Source organism: Cervus elaphus, chromosome 30 (genome assembly GCF_910594005.1).
Source record: "Cervus elaphus chromosome 30, mCerEla1.1, whole genome shotgun sequence".
NCBI classification, from domain to species: domain Eukaryota; kingdom Metazoa; phylum Chordata; class Mammalia; order Artiodactyla; family Cervidae; genus Cervus; species Cervus elaphus.
The window spans coordinates 75,824,020-75,845,501 of NC_057844.1; the positions used below are offsets into that span (position 1 = coordinate 75,824,020).

Sequence of the window (21,482 nt, forward strand, 5' to 3'; positions counted from 1 at the left end):
AGTGCGCATATTTAGAATTTAAATAACAGTATCTAAATGCCCATATTTGATTCCTGGGACAATATTTAATATAAAAATTTAGGATGCTCAGTCTGCATTTTTCGATATTCGTTAGGGAAACTTTTGCATTCAGGACTGTGACAGAAACCAAAATGGTATATAGTGGCTTTCACTGGCTAATGTTTTTATGGATATTGGCAGCTAGAAGTTGGCCTCTAATGGGAGCATTTCAATATGGTAATGCCTACAACAGCAAACGGAAGGCATTCTTTAAAAGTAGTGTCTTCCTCCGCACGTGTACAAGACAATATCTGATACCACAGTTTATTTAAAGGTTTGTTTGTTTCTGGCTTCTCTGGGTGTGTATTGCTGCGCATGGGCTCTCTCTGGTTGCAGTGCACAGGTTTCTCATTGCGGTGGCTTCTCTTGTTGTGGAGCACAGGCTCTGGGCGTACAGGCTTCGGTAGTTGTGGCCCTTGGGCTCGGTAGTTGTAGCTCATGGGCTCTAGAGAACGGGCTCAGTAGTTGTAGAACACAGGCTTAGTTGCTCCATGGCTTGTGAAATCTTCCCAGACCAGGGATCAAACCCATGTCCCCTGCATTGGCAGGTGGATTCTTATCCACTGTACTACCAAAGAGATCCTGTGAGTAATCTTTAAGAAGTTTAATGAGTTTAAAGAGTTTAATGAGTCTAAAGAGGTGTGAAAAGTACATGCAGTGACTGATTTGGGATTGGGTCATGGGCCAGGAAGAAAATGGACATAAATTACATTATTGGGACAATTTATGATATTTAAATCGTATCTATGGAATAGATAACAGCACGGTACCAGTGTTGTTCTTGATTTTGAACTTTGTGGTGTGATTGTGTAGGAGAGTGTCCTTGATTTGGGGGAGTATTTAGGGGTAACGGGACACAATGAATACAACTTACAAATGGCTCAAAAGAAAGTATAAGTATACGTATCACATAGGAACATCAACCAATAGAGAGGGGAAGTCATGATAAAGCAGTTGTGGTGAAACGTTAACCCTGGTGAGTCTGGCGAGGGGCATTCAGGAGTGTTTTGGTGCTATGCTTGCAGCTTTTCTGTTAGTTTGAAATTATTTAAATAGAAATGTTGGATTCTTCCCTCAAATTAATAAAACTTCTTATGCATGCTTCCAGAAAGAGGTCAGAAGTTCTCCTTACGACAGCGGTCCTCAGACAAAGGCCACTGCGTCACATGTGGAGGGTCAGTCTCACCGACTCAGTCAAAACAGATTCTGAACGTGAATATCCACCAGGGTAGCAGACTGGTTTTGTTCAAAAGTTTAATATATTTCTTAAAAATCTATCAGCCTGATGGAACAGTGAACTAAACGAGCCCTTCTGGGTCTATAAATAACAAGGTAAAATGTTCCTAAGTCCATTTATTTCTCACACATCCCTCCCCTGTAAGACTGAGCCATGGGTTTAAGTGAACCCCAGATCGGCAGTTCACCGTATTGTATGTTCCCTTTCAGACAGGACTTCACAAAGACCCTCTTTTATAAAGAAAACAACCAGCCAATAAAACAGCATTAGAGTACATTATATATGTGACCAATCATTTTATAAAATCTGATGTAAGCCTTCAGGCATAATTGGAGTTCTTAGCAAAATACTTTGGTTTTTAATATTTCTATGACCCTCTAAGGGGGACTTAGCAATTACTCTTAAATTTTCAAAGTGGTACATGGAGTTTTAGCTGTGTGACTTCCATTAAAGCCCATAGGAGTCTTGTTGCTAAAACATCAGACAACTCATGAAAATGTGCCCCTTCTTGTGAAATTGTTAGAGGTAATGGGTGTGGAAGTGTAGCCCAGTATTTCTGGCACATTTACAGGCTTTCTGCACTTGTTTCAAATTTTATACTTTTATAAAGACTCAACAGTTCTATAGGAATTGTGGGGGGGAAGCCTATTATGTGTATTCCTAAAGTGAAGGGTAGAAAACTAAAAGAGAACTGATTTTAAAAAGTTCTAAAATAATTCTTCAAGAAAATGCTAGTGTTTAAAAATATTTATCATTTTTACTTCAAAATTCACATATGAGCTCCCAGATTTTAAAAGTATGCCTTTGTTATTGTGGTTTAGTTGCTAAGTCATATCCAACTCTTTGGGACCCCATGGACTGTGGCCTGCCTTGCTCCTCAGTCCATGGGATCTTCCAGGCAAGCATACTGGAGTGGGTTGCCATTCCCTCCTCCATGGGATCTTCCCAACCCAGGGTTCGAACCCACATCTCCTGCGTTCCCTGCATTGGCAGGCATATTCTTTACCACTGAGCCACCTGGAAAGCCAAAGTATGCCTCAAAGTCACACTATTAAAAATAACATTTAATGACAAGCTTTCAGTATAGTAATCACATGTAAGGTTTTGGGTTTTCATCAGCCTCTACTGTTGACACCTACATGACTTAAGCATCATCTGAGCAAAACTTCAGTCCTTCAGAATGGGGGTGGGGAGCAGGGGTCTTCCCAGAGGATAAGCTTTAAGGTTTACTGAGTCTCCTTTTCTGCCAGGGACCCTCCACATAGTCTCAGCTCAGGGGCCTGGCCCAGCCTCAGGTGGTGGCCTTGCTGGTGACCCAGCCAAACCCTCTCCAGGTGCACCCCAGGCCCTCTTAAGGCAGAAACACCCCTGACATTCTGTTTCCTCAGCCTTTGGGAGGACGCTGGAGACCAGGAACTGGCTTCTGACATAGATATATTTGTTTTAACACATTGAGAGAAAGAGAGAGAGAGGGGAGGGTGAGAGAGGGAAGGGGGCTCAGTGATTACTTCTTGAGTTAATTATTGTTGGCTCCATTTCAGTGATGCTATGTTTTGCTGTAGATTCTTTTTACGAAGCAATATTGAATTATTTTTATTTACGAATCAGACCTCAGAAAGATCTTACAGGGCATACTTTTCTCCTGAAATCTCTACTAATGTATGAAGAGTAGATTTTAGGATGGGTTTTTTAAAATGGAGGAACTTGATGTAGAACCAATTTTTCAACAAAGCCCATTGAATGAGTAGCATGGCTTAGGCGTGAGCTAGGCCACTGATTTGCAGTGTCCCAGCTGGAGTCAGAATCAGGGACTGTCTGAATAAGGGAATTTCAGAACGGCAGAGGAGAAAACCAAGCTACAAATGGGAGGAAATAAACCATTGTTCTTTTAAAAAGCATAGTAACCTCGATAATGAGAGGCTATGAAATAAGGCTTTTTATAACAGTAACTTCTTAACTTCACAGCCCTAAGAGTTCCTAGGGTCACTTTTGGAGCGCCCCAGGGCTACACCTGCCTTGCATAGATTAGGGCCTGCTGCAGCTGTCTTCATTTGCAAGACTAAGGTGTAGCTGGATGAGGCTCTGGGTCTCAGCAGGGAGCACCCCTTCTCGATCTCAATAGGCTGGCATTTCGGATTAAGATGGCCATTGCAAGCCAGGCTCAGAAACTGAAAGATGAGGCAGTAACTATTTCCTGGGTTTTATGTATCTAACCTTACGAGGTATGAAGCGGGAACCCTTGTATGTGGCTGCCTTGAATTAGCCATGCCATTTGCAGTCAGCTCTGCTGTAGGGCAGCTGCCTAGCCATCTAGCACATCCTGGGGCCAAGCTTCCCTTTGGCACACAAACGCGTTCGTGAGGAATGTGTGAATGTACAGGGTGATCCATTGAAGGACAAAGGGAATGTCTTCGGAACCCATACCCGTCAGTGTCAGTCTAAGGGTTGGACACGCCTTCTCTGCAATGCACATTCGTTTCACAGAAAATACAATTAGGATAATTCTTATGTGTTCTCTACAGGAAGGAAGTGGTATACTGCTTGTGAATGGTAGGCTAAATGAGGGAATCATTAAAGGGTTTTTAATAGACTTTGGAACCAGAAGACATGAGGGACTATCGTTATGTTGCTTTAATTGAGAAATATTTTGCAGTGTGAGGAGGCTTAATCAAATTTTCATTACATACCTGGCCAGGGACTAGCTGAATGTTTCTTTAAGCAATTGATAAAATGCACATGGCAGACCTGTTAGTTATGTGAGAATAGGTCGGGAGGGCTTGTGTCTCTCCTGTGGGTGCCTAAGCATCAGATACTTGCTTTACTGTGTTGGGTTGATTGCTTCTGTTCTGATTTCTAATGAACTTTACCACCAGACTACTTGATCATGACTAAACCCAGGAACAATGCAAATGGAATTGCCCCCTGATGGGGAGGAATGGGCCCAGATGGCCCTTAAAAGGTGATAATTAGGAAATATAGCATATCTGAGTAGCTAGAAAGAGAGAAACTTGTTAAAGACAGTCAATCTGTTTGAAGCAATGGTCTTTCCCTTAATTATATGCATTTTCATTTAGAGTTGCTTTAAAGTAAAATTCTCCCAGGAAAATTCTTTAATAGTAGCTGAAACCTAGAAACCACACATTTTTTTGCTACTCTGTTTCAGATTATTTAAAACATTCTTTCCTTCATACATTTTTTGTTTTCTTGATCTGTGTAACAGACTTGCTGTGTGTGTTTTAAGGGGCAGTTTTAGGTTATTTTAGCTCTTATGCTAAAACAGTGGGGGAGTGATTAAAAGTGAGAAAAATATTGGTATATATTTGTAAACTGAGCTTTTAAAATTAAAATAGTTGCAGGATATTACAGTCTGTGATTTCATATACTTTGTAAGATTGCCTTAAAAGTATTGCCTACTTGGCAACATAATCTCCAGATTCTTCTTGAATATGTCATTAAAATAATTTTACATATGACAGGTTGGACTTTTTAAGCCTTATCTTTTTATGTGAATTAGCATATTTGCATTTGCTAATGATATCATTCCTTAAGCTTTTCTTTAGTCAAAAAAAAAATTTTTTTTTAAGCATACAGACTCAGCATTACCAGGAGGATAACAAGTGAACTGAAAATGAGGAAGTGGTGACATAAAGAGAGAAGAAATGTGCTCAATAAGTATCTCTTCCAGCTTCAATATGGGATGGAGTATAGTGAAAATAGCTGATGCTGGAAAGCACAGAGCAAAAAAAAAAAAAAGCTATAATGGCCAGAGGCAACTTTTTCCTTATTTGTAAACTCAGGAAGTAAAATGACATTAAAGTGCTAAATTACATTATTCCAAATATTTTGGCAGTTATATTTTGGCAACTGGGTTGCTTTCCTAAAATGACTCAATGCCATCATTCATCCTGACAAAAGCCAGTGGTGCAGATGTACCTTTTGGGACTGTGGCCAAGGTAAGGCCTCCACTTTCCAGGTCTGCCCACTCAGGTGTTGAAGGATGCTCCATAAAGTAAGCCTCACACCCCAAGCACTGCCCCTTGCACCCTTAGCAAGTGGCTGGCTGAACTCAACACTCTGACTGAAGTGTAGGGGGTCTTAGCATCCAGCCCTTAGGGCTTAATACAAATTCATAAAGTATCTTGTCCTACTCAACGACTTATCAAGTCTTTGACATTTTAAGCCTAGTTGTTGAAAAGTGGATAAGGTTCATTCTCAATTTCAGAATTCAGAAGCACATATACCAAGACAGGATGAAGACGCACCGTGCTTTCCTTCAGCCAGCTTCAGGGGGAAACAGAACCAAGAATGAGCCGTGAGTGCACTATTTGCAGGAAGTTTTGAATTGGATCCTTGTGATCATTGACAGGTTGTCCCAAAGGAATAGTCTGGTGCAAACTTCTCTTGTTATCAGTTAAAAACAAAAATTATTTAGTGCAGGCATGCTTCAGGGGAAGAAAAAGTCAGGAGGAAAACTGGAGATAAAAATAATTTCTATCTTTAATTCCATGATTCACAGCAAGGAAGGAGTAGGGTTTACATCCCATGTGCCAACTATATCTGCAAGTGAATGCTTTTTGAAGACTGTACTCAATTATTTCAACTTTGGTAATGCAAAAAGATCTAGCACCGTTTATGAGTGGTTACGTTTACTTACTATCACTTTCTAGATGTGACCCTACTTGAAACTTTTATAGTTGTTGGAAATTTTATCCACCACAGAACAAGTTCTGAGGAGAAAAGCAGCTTAAACTTATCAAGGGTTTTATTAAAGGGACTTAAATTCGACCAAAACCTAACTTGTCTTTTCTTAGGATATCGAAACATGATTCGCTGTAACAATATTTAGAATTTTGCTTAACAGCAAATAAAAAGAGCCAAGTTGAAACAGCCCAGGAGATGGATGGCGATTAACTCTGCATTCTTTTCTAGAAGGTTTTATTAACTAGCTCTCTAACTCAAATAGGTTACATCCTTTGAGCAGTAAATTGCATTCCATTTGCAAGCTCTGCAGATGAAATTTGCATGAGGCCTAAATGCTAGCCACATTGTTGTGTTAAGTAGAATTTATCTCCCTAGACCTCTCCCGCATCCCCCAGAGGAAAGTGTTACCCACTTTTCTTGCTGCAAGGGCAGGTCCCATGTAGTTTGGTTATTTGGCGCCATCTTCTTTTTTATTGTTAAATCCACTAAAGCCGGTCATGCCTGGCGGTACCAAGCGAGCTCTTTCCGGTGTTCTGGTCTGCTAAGCATTTGGAGTCCTTTGCTGTTCATTTACATGGAATGTTTTCAGCTTCTGTCTTTGCTTTAAGAGCTGATTAAAAGGAACCTTTAAAAAAAATTAAAAGAAGGTAGTTTTTAGTGTAGGTTTTTCCTTTCTGGCATCTTCCCCTTGTCTCCAACCCCCTACCCCCTGTGACCACCTTCCCTGGCCACCCCAGCCTTCCCCATAGCACGTATTTTAAAAAGTAATTAGGGAGGTATTTTAGGAAGCACATTAATAATGCACAGCTTGGAGGAGAAGACAGGACTGGGTGACTTCCCCATCACCAGTTGATCATCAGAGTTCCAGTTCTGCTTGTCATTACTATCTGACAATGTTCCTGACCAGCTGCCCTTCAGAGAACGCTGATACTTAGACACACCCTCCTGTCACTCATCTGACTTGCAAGCACAACTCCTTTGAAAGAATCAATATCAAACTTACATATGAGGATTTACCATTTAATGAGGTGGATTCCTTCTCCATACATACTTTTCAGCTCAATGGGGGTGGGGTGTGGAAATCCCATCTATTTTAAAAAATCATTAATCACAGATTTCTGACATTTTCCTTTTGAATTTCTTCAGGGGGGAAAGTTATTTGAATAACAAACAAATAAACAAAAAACCCTCCTCACAGATAGCTGTCAGCCTCCTACTTCAACAAAAGATTTCTGTCATCCTGAGACCTACAGTGTCCTGTTTGGTTAGAGGCAGCAGGGTGGTATAGACAGCACTGAAAGGCTTGGGTTAATAAGCACTTTCTGGATTCAGTCTCTCTCCTGATTAACCCTTGGATTACTGCTTCGAGTTTCTAACGCCTGTCACCACCCCATACAGAATTTCTAGCATGGCTGTCTCTCCTGCAGATGCCTCTCCTTAGATGCCCCTGTTGGTAGATAGCTTGAAGATTTGTCAGCATTATGGTTTTCAGCTGAACAGAGAGCAAAGAGCTTAAGCATTACTCCTTATTTTCTTGACCTAAAGGTCATTTTCTTAGTGAATAACCAAGTTGGTCTAGAGTTGTAAATAAACTGTGCAAACTAATTTTTAGACAGGTGTCTCTAGGTCTTTAGTTCAAACCAACTCAATATAGAACCTCTGGTTTGTTTTCTGGGGGAGGTGGTAGGGCAAACTCCAGGGGATAGAGGAAGACGGAGGAGCCTGGTGGGCTACAGTCCTCGGGGTGGCAGAGTCAGGATGTAGCAACCGAACAGCAACAGGAAGGAGAGGATCAGAGAACCGCCCCTTGCCTCTCAGTTGGTGTTCCCCTAGGAGCTTCCAGAGCCCCGAGTTCAAAACACATTCTGTGTAACGAAATAGGACTGAAATGATATTGTTTCTTGTGATGGAACCATAGGAAACTGCTGCTGTTTGACCACTTTTGACATCCAAAAACAGCATTAGAGTACCAACATTTTTTAGTGTAATAACACCTCCTGATAAGAAAGTGGAGAAATAAGAAAGCCTGAGGAATTAGACTATAAGCTCATTATGAGCAAATAATGACCCCACCCTCCCTCCCTTCAGCCTTCCTTCCTTCTTCCACAATCACTTGTTGAGTCCCCTCTATTGTACATACTGCTGGCAGTAGGGATGAAAGGGATAGTTACTGCCCCCAAATTGCTTAAAAGACAAATAAGTATCAGCTGCTCCACATGATGGTGAAAACAGATCCTGGAGGGTGGTGGGAGCACAGAACAGGAGTTTCTAGAATCCTCAAAACCTGAAACTCACACGGCACAGAGCGCTCTAAATCCTTGTGTTTTTAGAATGTTATTTCTACCGACTGTATCACAATAACAATAATCCAGAAAGTAGAAACTCAGTGTCCGTTCTTCAGACCAGGAGGTATCCAAGTGAGCAATGAATCCAGTAACCTGTTCTCTTCATGCATGCTTTCCTGTTAAGAAAGTGCTTAGAATCCATACCGTGTTCTTAATACAAGCAGAGGTGGTATATGCAACAGTCCTTTTCCCTTAGGCACATTCCTCCCAACCCTAAACTCCCATAGCATTTTGAAATAAGATTTGCGAATTCTCCGGTGGTCCAGTGGTTAGGACTCTCTGCTTTCTCTGCTGAGGGCCTGAGGTCAATTCCTGGTTGGGGAACTGAGATCCCATAAGCTACGTGGTGCAGCCAAAAAGTAAAGAATAAGTTTTATTGAAAATGAATGTGTTAGTCTCTCAGTCATGTCCAACTCTCTGTGACCCTTTGGATTTTAGCCCACCAGGCTCCTCTGTCCATGGGTTCTCCAGGCAAGAATACTGGGAGTGGGTAGCCATTCCCTTTTCCAGGGTACCTTCCAGACCCAGGGATTGAACCTGGGTCTCCTGCGGTGCAGGTGGGTTCTTTACTGTCTGAGCCACGAGGGAAGTTTTATTGAGATATCATTCAAATACTATAAAATTCACTCTCTTAACATGTATGAATCAGTTTTTTAGTCTATTCACAGAGTTGTGCAATGATCAGTGCTGCTTAATCCCAGAATGTTTTCCTCGCCGGAGAAGAAACCCTATACCCATCAGCTGTCAGATTCCCCTCTTCCCTTCCCTGAGAATCCCTGGATCCACTTTCCCAACCTTTAGATTTGCCTATTCTGGACATTTCATATAATTGTGTGGTTGTGCCCTTTCGTGTCCGGCTGCTTTCTCTCTATCGTAATGTTTTCAAGGTTCATCCCTGTTGTGGGGCTTCCCTGGGGGCTCAGACAGTGAAGAATCTGCCTGCAATGCGGGAGACTTTCCCTGGGTTGGGAAGATTCCCCTGGAGAAGGAAGTAGCAATCCACTCCAGTATTCTTGCCTGGAGAATCCCATGGACAGAGGGGTCTGGCAGGCTACAGTTCATGGGGTCACGACTCTGACATGACTGAGCAACTAACACTACTACATTCCCTGTTTGTAGCATAAATTGATATTTCATTCCTTCTTATGATGTCTCATTGAAGGAATATACTGCACTTTATTTATCCATCCATGCATCATAGATATGTGGGTTATTTCCACTTTTTGGCGATTATGAAAAATGCTGCTGTGAACATTCGTGTACATTGTGGACATATGTTTTCATATCTCTTGGGTAGACCTATGAGTAAAATCGCTGGGTCATATAGTAACTCTGTTTTTAACATGTTGAAGAACTAGAATGCATGGCATTTTGTGCCTATGTTATGAAACTCATTAGGAAGCAACTTAATAGTCAGATATCATCAGGCCTGCAGCTTCCACTGGCTTTTAAGTTTCTTGAGACAAGGGTTGTTGCTGTTCATCCTTGAACCCCACTCCCCCCAGTTCGGTATGCACCACGGGACCCAGTAGGTTCTCAGAAAGTTCTTGAGATTGTAGCTGGCCAGTGAAATCCCCAGCACCCCTGAAATGCACACACTTACTCTCTCTCTTCCCTGTAACAAGTGACAGCTGGTCAGGAATGGAAGCCCCTCCCTATTGTCCATCAAGCTTTCCAGCTGCTTACTGACCCTCCTTATCTGCTGGGGCCCTCACCAGGGTCTTGGGCTTCCTCCAGGCTGCCTCAGCCGCACAGCAGCAGTGGGGACCCACTCTGGCTTACGCAGGTGCTTTGAAAGAGAAATTATTTTAAGCACTGCTGAGGCGCAAGCAGAGGCCGGGCTGGTAGAACCTTGCCATTCAGGGGCCCGTGGCTGTCTGACACGACTCATGCATCTGCTTTATGAGGATTTGGACAAGGAGGCCCTCCAGTGCCTGCCCGGGCTTTGACTTGGCAGCTTGTGCCCGGGGTTTAAGAAAGCTTATTTTAAGACTTTCTTAGAAGGTCAGAGCAGCATCTTTATGATTCATCCTGCTACCTTTTGTCCAGAGCCTGCTCTTCCTAATAACATCTATTTCAGGTTGGATTTAAGAGACAGAGCCAACCTCTGCTGAACGGGCCACCTTTGATGTTCCAGTGCCTACCGAGGAGGGGAGGGACGGATGGAACCAAAGTTGTAATTGCCCAAATTTACAATAGCTTCCCAGCAGAAGCCAGCACAAAAGAAATGTTAATGCAATAAACTGTAAATGGAAGGAAGCTGAGCGGGATTTATGGTGGGCGCAACCTGCACCAGGTCTCTGGGACCTCCTTCCTTCCTCCGTGAGACATTTCAATAGTCAGAGGAGAACTGAGCTCTTGGAAAGCCAGTGGCTGCTCTGTACCCTCCCTCCCTTATCTCTCTCTCACTCCCCAGACAGATTCCTGCAAAGACCCAGGGAACCTGATTAAACAGGAGAGGAGGGGGGAAAGTAACCAGTCATTGAGGGCGCAAACCTGAAATCCTGGCTGTGCCAAAAGCCCATGTCATTGGCAAGCATGTGTGTTCCAGCTGCAACTGAAGTGTGTTTCTCTTCTCCTCTGAGTTGGGGATCTCTGCAGATACAACAGATGGCCAGAGTGTTCGCGTGTCTCAGTCAGGAAGTGAGAGGGCGGCGTGTCATTCGCCAGCCAGGCACGTCCCCATCCGTCAGGGCCACTGCTATAAAGGGCTGTTTTTCACCTTTGGGTTCCTGCGGCTCTCACTCCACTCAGGCTCACACGTACCTTTACCTGGGTTGTAACACGTGGAATGTGCATTGTTTCTTTGTCCAGATTGCTGGCCCGTTTGGGTTTTTTTTTAATTAGCTGAGGAGCACTGACTAAATGGAAAATTGCTTTCTGAGATCCCAGTGCTCTGGTTCCATGCTGTGAGGGGCTCCCTGTAATTAAACACATTTTAAGAGTTGTTCTCCTGTGTATGTACTGGGAAAGGACATCAGTGCCTTTCCCACTAGCTGGAGAGGTCTGGTTCAAGCCGGAGACTTAAATATTAATACTAGGTATAGTTGAAAGGAAACTTGTATATCAATTAATTCAGTATGGGGGATTCCCCCCCACCCCCCCACTTTAATAGTTGGGGAAAGAAATCCTTGGTGGGAAAGTCTTTTTATGCCTTTCAGGGCTAGGAAAATGGTTAAGCACCAGGAGGAAATTGGACAGAAGTCAGGAAATCAGGAGCACAGATGTCAGCAAATTCTTGAAGCCCTCTGTCTCAGCTTCCTGGTCCCCTCAGTGAGAGTGGAGTGCCTTGGGTGTGCCACGGTCCCCTCATAGATCCAGAATTCACCCCAGAATCCTCCCTTTCAAAATAACCTGTCCATGTTTAGAAGTTCCTGCTACAGTTTCAAATGCTATACAAGCAGCTGGTTAGAGCTCAGAACAGAGGGAGACATGTCATATGGGGGATTAGTTCATCAGTAATTAAAGGATGAAGGAAGCCTTTATGAAGTTTTTTTTGCTTAGAGGCTCCAAATATACATTTAGAGTAACGGTCCCCAAGTCAGCATAGCCATTAGAGAAAGTCTGACATTCTGTGTAGAATGGCAGGCTCTCCGCTGAAAAATCTTTTTCTGAAAAAGAATTGGCAGTTTTTTCTAAGAAGCATGTAAAGCCAGTTGTGGGGCATATCGAAGTCTGGCACCAAAATCGTGTAACAATGATCATTCATTAGGAAAAAAAAGTACTGGAATTAAAATCTACTTCTTGTTTAGTCACTAAGTCGTATCTCACTCTTTTGCAGTCCCGTGGACTGTAGCCTGCCGGGCTCCTCTGTCCATGGGATTTCCCAGGCAAGAACACTAGAGAAGGTCGCCATTTCCTTCACCAGGGGATCTTCCCAACCCAAGGATGGAACCCATGTCTCTTGTGTTTCCTGCATTGGCAGGTGGAATCTTTACCACTGAGCCCTTAGAGCTTCCCTAAAATCCAGGGCTCAAGTCCTAACCTGCATAAAAGACACACGGCACATGGTAAAAATCAGTTTGATCACTTCCTAGGAGGCCTAGACTTGGGAAAGAAGGAAAAAGAAAAGAATGAAAGTGAAGACCCCAAAAGAACAAAATACCTGTAGACAAAGAGCTGTACATACTCAGCCCTCTTAGTTTTTCACAAACGTGCACACTTAGGTCTCATGACCTGCGTCTTCCTCTGACACTGTCTTCTCTCTGCTTTGCAGGAGAGCTCATATTTTTCCTGTGTTTCTGCTGCCGGTACTTTCCCAAAGCATAAGCCATTCTACTCTAGTGTCCAGACCCATTTGGCCAAGCTCTTGGAGCTAGTTTCTTATTTTTGAGTCTTGGCTGTAGTTTAGGGTGTGTGACAATAGAAAACACCTTGGATGTGGCTTTCGCAAATCCTTGAATTAGAGTTTCAGCACTCTGGTTTCCTCATCTGTCGAATGGATACAGTCAGAGTCTTGGAAGACTGGTTGAAAGAGATATGTGGGGACTTCCCTGGTGGTCCAGTGGCTAAGACTCTGCACTCTCAATGCAGGGGGCCCAGGTTCGATCCCTGGTCAGGGAACTAGATCCCACATGCCACAACTAAGAGTTCACATACCACAACTAAAGATCTTACATGCTGCAACTAAGACCCAGCATAGCCAAAGAAATAAATAAAAATAAATATATTTTTTTAAAAAGGCAAGAGGTGTGTAGACAGTGCAGTGGTTTGCAACAACAGTCAAATAAATAAATAAAAATATCTTTTTTAAAAAAAGAGATGTGTGGACAGTGGGGTGATTTGCAACAACCTTCACTTTTCATTTCACCTGCAAATGTCACAAGCTTGTGATTTACTAGTGAGAGTAACATCAGCCCTCTTTTGTGGTGGTGTTTTTGCCTTTGCTTTAACCCACAGACTTTCAAATCTCAGGGTTAACAGGGCACTGGGTCAGCAGGTATATTAGGAAAAATGCTTTGATTTAATGTATAATAGAAAAGAGATGAATTAAAGGTGTTAATGTAGTCTAATCTAAATTCCATGAAGCTTCACAGGACATGCAAAAGACCAAACCATACACCACATATATGTTCACCTGCTTCTGAACGTTATGAAGACAATTTGCCTGACTGTAGTTTTTAAATTGTTGGTATCAGATGGGCTTGGGATTGTCAGGCCCTGATGGAGTTTCCAGTAAAGGGATTAGTGTCATTTCTGGGCCCCCACTAGAATTCCGTTCAAGCTATAAGTAGTCACGTGAAGTCGTAGGTTAAATGATTTGGGAATAAAATGTCATTTGACGTGACAGAAATGAACCCTTGGTGGCCCACACTTCCCCTGGGACTTGCTCTCACTTACGGTTCTTGTGTTAAGTAATTTTATTAACCGAGGCAAAGGGGGGCATGAGGTGACAAGGGAAATACTTTTTGCTAACATTTTAATCCTAATCACAAAATTTATTGTGTGTGGTTTTATATGCACTTGTAGCTACAAAGGCCTGGGAGACAATGAACGCAAAAATTAGAATGCCTTGTTTTTCTTCCCAGGTGTTATTTAAAGCATTATATGAGTTGTCAAAAAGATTAATTGTTGTTGCTTGCAGCTAAACAGATGATAAATTTTAAAATTATATTATTACTGCGTGTCAGCATAAAAGCTCTGTGTCCCAAGAGTGTCACCTTTTTCTGTTGCTGTTGACAAGGTTCACGTTTTATAGCACGCCGCCAGAAGGTGTTGACGTATATTCAGATCACTGATTAAATGTTTTTAAAACGTGCCACTCACAAACTAACCCTGATGTTCTATGAAAGAGTCATTTTAAGGAGTAAGATTTTTTTTCCCCTGCATCATTGACACAGAAGAGATTTTAAGCATCGCCATTAAAAAGAAAAAACCCAATCCTCATGTGATTACATTTTCCAATTTTAAATTTCAGCACTGAAGAGAAAGCGTCTTCTCCTTGCTTCTCTTCTCCACAGGAAAGGCAGGAGCGTGGTGTAAAAATACTGCAAGGAAGGTGCTAAATGGCTACTTGTAAACACCCCTTGTTGGGCACAGGACCCACCGTGTAGGAGTGACAGTCTTGCCATCCGTTGGATTGGCGTCGTAAACTCTAGAGTCCCCTGTTCAATGCTCTGACAGCCCCCATCTACAAGGAATCACAACAGACAACTTTTACATAGCAGCTGAGGGTGCAGAAGACTTTATGTTCCTCTTCACACTGTGATGCTTGAAGACATGGCTGGTCCTGGCTTTTGGCACTTTATGGATGGCCTTTCGACCAAGGTTTCCACGAACCCAGATGTATATTTGCACAGTAATACAGTTTATGCCTCAAGAATCAACACTGTAATACTCTTTTCGGTGTGAAGGTATTTGTGGGATCTTGTCAATATATTCTCTTGTCTCTGAGCACAGCACGAAGGAACTTGAAAATAAGTGATTTACTGTTCATTACGGGAAAGTCAGATTTTTTTTTCTCACCTTGATTGTCAAGATTCCTTTGTTGATGTCGGTTTCAGAGTGTGTATTTTCCCTTCTGAGTGCAGAGGACGTTGACACTGCTTCGGTGATGCTGCGGAGGATGATGTAAGACATCCATAAGCCCGTGTCTGTTGTCACTTCAGCCCAGCGTGGTGCAAGCTTAGAGGTGCTTCAGTGACAGCCGTGGGTGCCCTTGGTGGGGGGAGGTGGGATGCAGAGACCGAATCTCCAAATGATCTCTGTGACCATAAGTAGCTAGAGGTCATGAATACTCATGGCAGCAATAACGATAGCAGCCTTTTATGGAGCACTTGGCGCACATGGGGAATCCTCACCAGTTCACATAGAGTGTCTCATTTAATTCCAACCACATAACAGCAGCTGTGCAAGATTATCCCCATTTTATCAAAAGGAGTGAAGCAGGACTCAGTCACACCCCTGGTAAATAGCAGCCAACACTTGAACCCAGGTTTGTTAGATTTTAAAGTCACTTTCACATTCATTCAGCAACTACTTATTGATTATCTGTTCTGTGTTAGGCAGTGTTTTCATCACATTTGTCTTTTAAATTTGCTTTTTTAACTTAATTTACTCATTGAGAGCTTTTAAAAAATTGACATTTAGAAACCTCACCACACACTGCACCTGGCACACGCTGCAAGGACGCATCTGGTTACAACATTACCTGTAAGAAAAATACAATGAAGGGGTTAAACATGGAATTCCATATGATCCAGCAATTCCTCTTATGGGTATATCCCCAAATATCCCCAAAAGAATTGAAAGCAGGGGCTTGAGCAGATATTTGCACACCCAGGTAATAGCAGCATTATTTGCAATAAGTCAAAAGGTGGGAGCAACACAAGTGTCCACTGATGAATGAATGGATAAACAAAATGTGGTGCATCTGTACAACAGAGTATCATTTAGCCTTAAAAAGGAAGGAAATACTGACCGAGGCTACAATACAGATGAACCTTGAAAACATTATGCTAAGTGAAACAAGCCAGATGGAAAAGGACAAAAACTGTATGATTCTTCTTACCTGAGGTACAAACGTGGTGAAACTCATGGAAACAGAACATAGAATGATGGTTACCAGGGACTGGAGGAGGCAGAGAATGGGGAAGCACTGTTTAACAGGTACAGAGTTTCAGTTTGGAATGATGATAAAAGTTCTGAAGGTGAATGGTGGTAATGTTCGCATAACAATGAGAATGCTCTTAATGCCACAGAACCATACAACTAGAAATGATTAAAATGGTAAATTGTATGTTATGTATGTGAATGAAAGTGAAAGTCGCTCAGTCGTGTCCAACTCTTTGCAGTCCTATGGACCACAGCCCACCAGGCTCCTCTGTCCATGGGATTCTCCAGACAAGAATCCTGGAGTGGGTTGTCATTTCCTTCTCCAGGGGATCTTCCCGATCCAGGGATCAAATCCCAGTTTCCTGCATTACAGGTAGATTCTTTACCATCTGAGCCACCAGGGAAGCCGATGTTATGTATATTTAACCACAATTAAAAGAATAACACACAATGAAGACAAAGCCACTGGAAAATATACAATGTGCTCCTGGGCTAAATACACCCAGAAAATATAAAACCATTTCAAAGCTTTGTCAACCAGCCTCCAGGTCTCTTGCCAGGTCTCATCCTGAGAGGTCCCTCATTGAATGGCTCCAGCTATTATGAGGCTCTCGTGGGTGATGACGCACTGGGGCTGCAGATGGCAGATGGATTTTGGTTTCTTAGTAGTTTTGGATGACTATGTCCTGTACTTCTGAGAGAAAAACCTATCAATACAGTATCATTGTGTGAAAGGTGACTTGGAGTAATTGCACCTTTCTTGGGTATTTGGCATTAAAAACAGTTGGAAAAGTGATAGTCATATACAGTCAAGTTCAAATCTCTTGTGCTGTTATGTTAAATAAAATGTCTTTAAATTGACCCAGATTTATTTTTCCCTCTAGCACGGGAGCAGGTCTCCATTCCTTCAGCTAAATGCCAGAGGGGAGGGTGGCTACATTTAGAGGCAGACTCTTGGAAAAATACATATTTTGCAATTCAGTTTTAAACCCAGGCATCACACTTAGCCCCCAAGACAGGATGAGAGGCTCAGGGAACCTGGGGGACTTTCATAGGCAGATTTACATCTTTGTTCTTAGTGAGTTAAGTGGCTGGCGGAACCAGGCATAAATTATACTATTTAAAGTATTTCCTTCCAACTTTTTTCTTCCCAGCACATGCAGTTGAACTTGAGTACTTAAGTGCAAGCCAGAGTTGACTTTTTTAGAGAGAGATTTGGCCTTGATTTTTGGATTAATGATTTTTAGAGATCGTTTACAATGATATGATCTATGATAAAACAGATTTAGAAGTTTGAAACACTAGTTACTAAAAAAAAGTTCTCTTTGTAATGGCAGTTAATCTTGTTGCTGTTGAAATGACGGTTGACCTTGAATTAGGGGGTTGATAGATCTGCGTGATGTGTGTACTTGTCCAAGCTGTATTTTTACCAGGCTAGCTCCTCAAAACTCATCATTTCCCTTATGTTCAAAAATCATTTTAGAATTGTTTCTTTAGAGCTGAGCACACACAAATCCTCAACGTCTGTGTCTGCCACCACCAGACAGGTTCTGTCAGACTCCTCAGCCTATGTGTTCCCCGCCATGTGCCACTTAGCCCATAGACACACCGTGTGGACCTAAGGATTCTACTGGAAACATGAGTGCTTTGGGCGATGGCAATACTTCATCAATATTTCATCAGGCAATGGCAATAATTCATCAATACTTCATCGATGGCAATACCTCAATGTAGAAATCCTCAGCCACCCACCAATTGATTGCAGACTTCTGGTCTCCAGAAATGTGTAACCCACTTAGTTTGTAGAACTTTGTTATTGCAACTCTAGGCTTCCCAGGTGGCACTAGTAATAAAGAACCTGCCTGCCAATGCAGGAGATGTAAGAGACATGGGTTCGATCCCTGGGTCAGGAAGATCCCCAGGAGGGCATGGCAACCCACTTCAGTATTCTTGCCTGGAGAACCCCATGGACGGAGGAGCCTGGTGGCCTATAGTCCATGGGGGTTGCAGAGTGGACACACCTGAAACAACTTAGCTCGTAGCGCACAGCACAGCTCGCGAATACAGCTGACGTCATCCCCTGCCTACTGCATCTCTCACTGATCTGAGAACCAGCCTCTATTTCCTGGCCAGTGGGGAATCCATTTGTTCCCTTTCAGCTTGTAGTTTTTTTCCTTTTCTTTCTGGCTCATGAAAGAGCATGCAAAAAAAAACAAAAAATTCCTAGCAAGAACAAGTATTCAAGAAAATTTCCATGCCCTTCACTCCTGTGTCTGTTCCGAAAAATTTGTAGCTGAAAAGTTCCTTTTCTCTCTTCCCACATTTCTTCTCAACTTCTCAGCTTGACTGTTCTCTTTTTGGAAAGATCACAATCCCTTATAAATTGTTAACTCCTAGAGATTGCCCCAATTCCAAACTCTTAACGAGAGGTAGGAGTTTATCTGTAGGCTTTTATGTGTATGTTCTTTCAATAAAAAAGAAATGCAGATGAGCATCTGTATGAAATGAAGATGAAAGATCTAGTTGGAGGAGAGAGCCTACTGCATTTCTGTAACCAACTTCATTCTTAACTATCTCTAAATGGGTGGCTTGGGTTTTTCTTTGAGTGTTTGTTTTTAAGAAACTTAAGATTGGACAGTGTTTCTCCTTTTCTCCTCCAGAGGCCCAGAGCAATGTGGCGGGTTGCATTCTGGACTGGGCAGTACTAACATTTGTTCTTTCCGGGGACCGTCTGCTGCTTTTCTCTGCCCCAGTGGAGCTGGGGGAATAATAAAGCTGTTATTATTTACACTGCATCACATTTTTGTCAGTGGTCTTTGTCATTGAGACTTACGAAGTCAACACAGCACTTGAGGGAATTTGTGAATGTTTACCTAGGCAGGAGAGAGAGGTAAAGGAGAGGGTTATCTCTCCAGGCATGTTGCTTTTCTAAACTCTGCCAGTTTTCCTGGTCCCTTTCATTGCCCTTTTCCTACGCTGTTCTTTCATGGGCTGTTAAGTGACCTTGGAACTCACTGATTCTTTTTTCAGGCATATCTAATCTACTGTTTTACTTATTCATTTTGTGACTATATTTTTTTCTTTCAAAAGTGCTAAATTTGATTCTTTTGAATTAATTTTTATTTCCAATACTGTCCCAGTCTTTCAATTGTTACTGCTCCTTCCTGTGTCACTTTTAATAACTTCAAATATATATCTCGTATTCCTACTGAGGTTTTTCACTTTTTTCTAGTTCAGTCCAGTTCAGTCTCTCAGTCGTGTCCTACTCTTTGCAACCCCATGGACTGCAGCACGCCAGGCTTCCCTGTCCATCACCAACTCCCGGAGCCTACTCAAACTCAAATCCATCGCATCAGTGATGCCATCCAACCATCTCATCCTCTGTTGTCCCCTTCTCCTCCCACCCTCAATCTTTCCCAGCATCAGGGTCTTTTCCAATGAGTCAGTTCTTCCCATCAGGTGGCCAAAGTGTTGGAGTTTCAGCTTCAGCATCAGTCCTTCCAATGAATATTCGGGACTGATTTCCTTTAGGATGGACTGGTAGGATCTCCTTGCCGTCCAAGGGACTCTTGCCAGATACCTCTTCACCCTTATGTTGTGCTTAGTGATCCTCCCTCCTGGTGATTTATTTCCTTCCATGGCTCGGAATCTACTGTGAGCTCATCTGCAGCAGGATTGTTTTTGCCTCTGGGAGTTAATGTACTCCAGACTGTGGATACATTCTTGCAGCACTGCTTTGCATTTCTTTTCTGCAGACTAAGACTCAGTTGTTTTAGAGTCTTGAACTCAAGTTTTTAATTTTAATTTCTCTGTCTGTGACTTCAAACCCATCTAGGTGGTATAAACTTCATGCCTGTACTTGCTGTTAACACAGGCTTGTGGTTTTGATGATCATATAAAAGGCTTTATTTATTTTCATACAGCCCAAGCCAGACCTCAGACTATCTTGCTGTTTCTTTGTGGACATAGTTCTTCTCAGTTCAGTTCAGTTGCTCAGTCGTGTCTGACTCTTTGCAATCCCATGGTCTGCAGCATGCCAGGCTTCCCTGTCCTTCACCATCTCCCGGAGCGTGCTCAAACTCATATCCATCAAATCAGTGATGCCATCCAATCATCTTGTCCTCTGTCATCCTCTTCTCCTCCTGCCTTCAATCTTTCCCTGCATCAGGGTCTTTTCTAAAGAGTCAGTTCTTCGTATCAGGTGGCCAAAGTATTGAAGCTTCAGTTTTAGCATCAGTCCTTCCAATGAATTTCAGGACTGATTTCCTTTAGGATTGATTAGTTTGATCAGCTTGCTGTCCAAAGGATTCTCAAGCATTTTCTCCAACACCACAGTTCCAAAGCATCAATTCTTTGGTGCTCAGCTTTCTTTATGGTCCAACTCTCACATCTGTACATGGCTACTTGAAAAACCATAGCTTTGACTATGTAGACCTTTGTCGGCAAAGTAATGTCTCTACTTTTCAATATGCTGTCTGGGTTCTAGTTCCCTATTTGTGGATTAGATTGCTTTTAAAGGGGTACAGTTTGTCCAGTTCCCTCACCTTGCACAAGCCCAGGTTGGTGTCTTCTGTCCCGCAAGGCTGTTGACACTCCAGCCTCTAGTCTTTGTTCCAGGGCTGATGGCCCTCTGTAGACACAGCATCAGCTCCAGGAACTCCAGCTCTGAAATTCTTGCTTTATTTCAGCACTTGAAGATTTCCTTTCTGTTTCATGCTGAGATATGTATTAAACCTTTGCTTTATTTTATGTATTTATTTATTCTTGGCCGTGCCTCTTAGCTTGTGGGATCTTAGTTCTCCAACCGGGGATTGAACCCAGGACTACCAGGGGGTTCCCTTTAACTTTTGCTTTAGGTTATGCAATATTTCTGTGCATTCTAAGCAGGAGCAGGGTCTGCATTCACTCAGCTTGCGTAAACCTTATTCATCTCTGTACCGCCCAGCTCAGAGGAATAACTGGCCTGTATCAGGTGCTGGATGACTGACTGACTGACTAAATAAATTTATTTTTCATGCTCAGAAGCAGGTGGAAGCAGCATTCTAGTGAGTAATGTTGCCTGTCTCTCCAGGGGCACGTGAGCAAGCAGAATTAATTTTTCTCTAAGGACATAAGTGAAGAGAGGTCGCAGTAAACAAAATAAAGAGAGAATAGGACTTCTTACATGCTTTTTCTTAAGTCTTGGGACAATGGGAACAGTTAACTGGCTCATCTGCTCGACATCTGAAGGTGGACTGAAAGTGGATGGACAGGCAGTTCCCAAACTGCTTGCTCACTCCACACAGCATCCTCACCAAGAGGAAGGATTAAAGAATCACAGGGCGCAGGACACTATGCCTGTTTACTTCTCAGTCTCTCCCCTTTTTAAGAAAAGCGTGCCTTTGATGAGATATAGCCGCGGGCTCTTGTTTTACATTTTACGTCAACCACTTTTGTTAGAAGCTGGTTATTGATGCTGTGCCCCCTTTTAATTCACACTTCTTTGCTAATCAATTACTGCGTTTGTCCATTAATCAGGCATCCTGACAGGGTCAATAACTGCTTTTGGGGTTTTGTGAGGGGCTGCATGTTATCAAGCAAGGAGT

General features: G+C 42.6%; 1 protein-coding gene and 1 non-coding gene across 5 annotated transcripts in view; both read left to right on the forward strand.

Moving 5' to 3' along the window:
- Window positions 1-21,482, forward strand: part of CLYBL (citramalyl-CoA lyase) — a 229,665-nt gene that overhangs the window by 59,965 nt on the left and 148,218 nt on the right. The gene's annotated exons all lie outside the window — the stretch shown is intronic.
- Window positions 12,834-12,906, forward strand: TRNAE-CUC. The gene has a single exon. It is a non-coding gene; the product is annotated as a tRNA-Glu (tRNA).